Source organism: Babylonia areolata, chromosome 26, assembly GCF_041734735.1.
Source record: "Babylonia areolata isolate BAREFJ2019XMU chromosome 26, ASM4173473v1, whole genome shotgun sequence".
Taxonomy (NCBI): Eukaryota; Metazoa; Mollusca; class Gastropoda; order Neogastropoda; family Buccinidae; genus Babylonia; species Babylonia areolata.
In genome coordinates this window covers 10,934,905-10,939,904 of record NC_134901.1, presented here as the reverse complement: position 1 = coordinate 10,939,904, position 5,000 = coordinate 10,934,905, and the positions used below count along the sequence as shown (strand labels likewise).

Below are 5,000 nucleotides of genomic sequence, written 5' to 3'. Positions count from 1 at the left end.
TACTCCGTTTTCGGGAGTGTGCATGCTGGGTATATTCTTGTTTCCATAACCCACCGAACGCTGACATGGATTACAGGATCTTTAACGTGCGTATTTGATCTTCTGCTTGCGTATACACACGAAGGGGGTTCAGGCACAAGCAGGTCTGCACATATGTTGACCTGGGAGATCGGAAAAAATCTCCACCCTTTACCCACCAGGCGCCGTTACCGAGATTCGAACCCGGGACCCTCAGATTGAAAGTCCAACGCTTTAACCACTCGGCTATTGCGCCCGTCAAAGTTCCTGACCAACACTTTAAGTGTCTGTATCTGTGGGGGCCATGTTGACGGCGGGAGATGAAGGTGATGATAAAAGAAACTGTAGGGAGAGGTGGACAATACAAGGTCTTCAGAGAACAAGCCCCCCTCAGTCAAGTGTTTCGGTCCTTAACTCCTTACAAGGGCCGAAAGAAGGTGAAATGAAGAGTAGATTACAGTCTTGTCACGTGGTCCTGAACATAAAAAATCGACTTCCATGGCAGCGGTAGCGTCGTCATAATCATCCTCGACCTTTACCATCAACACATCTTCCACCTTTACCATCAACACATCTTCCACCTTTACCATCATCACATCTTCCACCTTTACCATCAACACATCCTCCACCTTTACCATCAACACATCTTCCACCTTTACCATCAACACATCCTCCACCTTTACCATCAACACATCTTCCACCTTTACCATCAACACATCCTCCACCTTTACCATCAACACATCTTCCACCTTTACCATCAACACATCCTCCACCTTTACCATCAACACATCCTCCACCTTTACCATCAACACATCTTCCACCTTTACCATCAATACAACACATCTTCCACCTTTACCATCAACACATCTTCCACCTTTACCATCAACACATCCTCCACCTTTTCCATCAACACATCCTCCACCTTTACCATCAACACATGAAAAACAAGTGTCCCACGTTCTGGTGGCGTTTTCAGGACCTACCGGCTCTCATGGTGATCTCAGTTTCAACACCCTCTACTTCCATGCTTGGGGTGAGTCCTGTCAAAGTCTTCCGTGTCGGCATTTCTTTTCTTTCTTTTGCGTTCGACAGCTACGCAGTCAGGGTCGAAGTCCGAGGGATGCCACAAACTCGGACGTCCGGTGAAGATCGGCTGCCGTCCCCCAGAGCTTGGTGTTGAGGTCAGCATCCTCAGGCCAGGACTGCTGCCGCATCTTCTCATACAGGGGGCAGTCTTGGAGAATATGGGATGGGGTCTGGTCAGCCTGGCCGCAATCACATAGGGATGTGGCTGCCACTCCAATCCTCTTCAAGTGTGCTCGGAGGCCGCAGTGTACTGTGCGAAGGCGGTAGATAGTAGTCTGGTGTCTCCTCTCCAGTGTCCTGATGGGATCCTGGTGTGCCTGGTAGCCTCCGTTCAGGGTGACCCAGCCTCTTCGGAATCTGCTGCGGAGGAGAGTTTTTGTTTTTCCGTGTCGGCAGTTTCATGGGGGACTGTCGCTGAGGGACGTGGTGGCGGTGTTCACTCTGAGGGCCACGCCCACTCGGTCTGGCTCCACGACTGAGCAGTTAGTGTCGTCAGTTGGGGGGGCGGGGGGGTGGGGGGGGGGCGGAGGGGGGGTGAGGTTGGGTTGGGGGTGGGGGGCTTAGCAGGTGGTGTCCTATGAACGTTTGATTTGAACAGTCACCTCTGAACACAACCGATGGAAGTGACTCAGCAGCAGTGCAGGCTCTCCTCTGGTGAGTGGCCTCCTGGCGACCTAACCGCGATGGTTCCCTGTCGACCTACTCGGACGCTAGATTAGCAAAGAATAGAATATACTATGTCTTTATGACCAAGTGTACCGGGGTCACAAGGAATATTGAACAGTGGGGGTGGGGGTGGGGGTGGGGGTGGGTGCACTACATAAAAAGGTACAAACATAAATCGGAAATCACGTACAAACACAGATGTATATGACAGACCAATCCGGGTGTGGCTGTTTATGGGGCACTCGGAATGAGCGTCTTGAGAGTAATGCCACTGGAACGGTATTTGTATTTGTATTTCTTTTTATCACAACAGATTTCTCTGTGTGAAATTCGGGCTGCTCTCCCCAGGGAGAGCGGGTCGCTATACTACAGCGCCAGTTTTTTGTTGTTGTTTTTTTTCCTGCGTGCAGTTTTATTTGTTTTTTCCTATCGAAGTGGATTTTTCTACAGAATTTTGCCAGGAACAACCTTTTTGTTGCCGTGGGTTCTTTTACGTGCGCTAAGTGCATGCTGCACACGGGACCTCGGTTTATCGTCTCATCCGAATGACTAGCGTCCAGACCACCACTCAAGGTCTAGTGCAGGGGGGAGAAAATATCGGCGGCTGAGCCGTGATTCGAACCAGCGCGCTCAGATTCTCTCTCGCTTCCTAGGCGGACGCGTTACCTCCAGGCCATGACTCCACTTAGCAAAGTGCAGGTGATGAGGCAAAAAACAACGAAAAACAACAACCAACCAACCAACAAACAAACAAACAAACAACAACATAAAACAAACAAACATACGTGTGTCTGTCTCTCAGGGGCAGATGTGCACCAGTCTCTGACGCCAGCAGCCACGGGAAGGGAGCGACGCACGGAAAGTGGGCACTCTCTCAAATATGCTGCAGTGTAATGGGTTTCCCCACATAGTTCTCTCTGTCTGTATGTATGTATGTATGTCTGTGAACATCACCTACCAACTCACCCCCCCCAACCCTCCCCCCTCTCTCTCTCGCTTTGTATTTCTGTGCCTCTCTCTCTCTCTCTCGTCCTCCCCTGAGAGAAACAGAGAGAGACAGAGAGACAGAGAGAAAGAAGCAAAAAGAGCGCGGATATATAATATATTGATCAGCGAAGCAATCGCTTGTTGTGACGCACAAAGGAGTACTCTCCTCCCCGTGTGACGCATGAAGAGTCAGACAGACCCCTTGGCGAGCAAATAAACCCTTCCACCGCATTGGCCCGCAGCTGGGATTACCCCGTGTGTGTCTCGTCCAATCAGTTCCCACTAGCTTCAAAGTGCGGGCGTGCACCCCGGCGCGCGCGCAGACCTGCACACACACACACACACACACACACACACACACACACACACACACACACACGCACGCACGCACGCACGCACGCACGCCAAACACAAGCACACAAAACAGCGGGGAAGGAACCGTGAGAAAGATCGTTAAGAGGACGGGAGGGGTGTGTGTGTGTGTGTGTGTGTGTGTGTGTGTGTGTGTGACACCTCTGACATTGCGGCAAGCCTGCTGACGCAGAGACCACGTGGTTGGTACTCCATCAATAAAGTCAGCTGCAGGACTGACGTCGCCGACAGGAGAACAGCAGTTGTTCCCAAGGATCCGGTCAGGACGGCTATGTGCTGTGGATGTGACGTTCATTTTGTGTACTTTGAAAACTCCAGAGCGAATCAACAACAACGAAATATACACATCTAAAACAGCGCACCTCTTCAGTACATCGTTTTAAGGGAGGAGCAGGAAGAAGAAGAAGAAGAAGAGTCCAGTTTTTCTTCATCTTTTTTTTTAAAGAAAAGATTTAGCGCTGAAGTGATCCAAGCAGTTTGAGTGGAAAGTTTACTGCTTCAAAATATTCACATCTGGCTTTTCAGCAACAAAGAATTTAAAGAGACGTGAATGACACCAGTGATTATTTTTCGTAGCCACCACTCAATAAAGTGAACAGGGGAAAAAAAAGCAGCAGAAGAAGAAGCCAACAAACCAAGCAACAGACAAAACGACCAGCACCATCAATGAGGTCCGATCTCCACAGCCACCCTCCTACAACCAACACCACCACCAGCAGCAGCAGCAGAACCATCACAAGCACCATGTCGGTGGTGGAGAGGTTCCTGCACGTGTCACCGCTCAGGGAGGTGGCCTCGGCTCCCAGCTCCCGCTCCTGCTCCCTGAAGAAGAAGGCGTCCTGCCGCGGGAGACCTCCCAGTGGCGGGCCGGCGGACCCTGCTCAGGGCGTGGAGTGGAGGCCCCGGACCAACTCACTGCCGTCCCGGGCGTTGAGGGGAGCAGGGGGCAGGAGGCAGAGGCACGCTTCAGACCCTGCCGAGCAGGACGACAAGGAGGCCTCTTCCGAACGGCTGTGCCGGGTCAGGTACGGCTCTTCTTCTTCTTCATCATCGTCTTCTGCTTCTTCTTCTTCTTCTTCTTCTTCTGCTTTTGCTTCTCCTTCTCTTTCTCCTTCTCCTTATTCTCCTCCTCCTTGTTTTTGTTCTTTAACTTCTTCTTCTTGTTCTGGAACTTGTTTAGTTCTTGTTCTTTTTCTTCTTATTCTTGAACTTGTTATCCTTGTTCTTCTTTCTTTCTTTCTTTCTTTCTTCTTCATGACGATGCATTATTCAAAGTGAATACATGTAATGTTGGTTTTTTTTTTTCCATATTATGAATGTGTTATATGTTTTCTGCTGCTGTTTGATCCAATATTTCTCTCTTTCCCTCTCTGTCTGTCCATCTGTCTGTCGCTTTTTTTCTCTGTCTCTCTGTCTTAGTCTCTGTGTGTCTGTGGGTGTGTCTCTCTCTGTCTGTCTGTCTGTGTGTCTGTCTGTCTGTCTGTGTGTCTCTGTGTGTGTGTGTGTGTCTCTCTCTCTCTCTCTGATACTTCGTCATTATAATTCGTCGCTTCATCTTTTGTATAAGACTTTATAATAGATGAATGACTGATTCTTATTGTGATTTCCCTGACCCCCCCCCCCCCTTTCCCCACCCCTTCTCTCTGTCTCTCTCTGTCTGTCTGTCTGTCTCTCTCCATGTGTATGTGTGTGTGTGTGGCCATGATATGTCTCACTCTCCACTATATGTGTCAACAGCACTCTGCCTGTCTGCCTGTCTGTCTGTCTCTCCCTCTGTCTCTCCCTCCCTCTCTCTCTCTCTCTCTATCTTTCTGTGTCTGTCTCCATCTTTCCCTCAAAATAGACGTAACGAAATGATAGAAAAACAAAAC

At 49.8% G+C, this 5,000-nt stretch overlaps 1 protein-coding gene across 1 annotated transcript in view; it reads left to right on the top strand.

Moving 5' to 3' along the window:
* Window positions 1-3,884: 3,884 nt before the first annotated feature.
* Window positions 3,885-5,000, top strand: part of LOC143300361 (GTP-binding protein REM 1-like) — a 21,241-nt gene continuing 20,125 nt past the window's right edge. The window contains exon 1 of the mRNA XM_076613971.1: window positions 3,885-4,154. The gene's annotated coding sequence lies outside the window, so the exon portion shown is untranslated. The remainder of the gene's footprint in view (window positions 4,155-5,000) is intronic.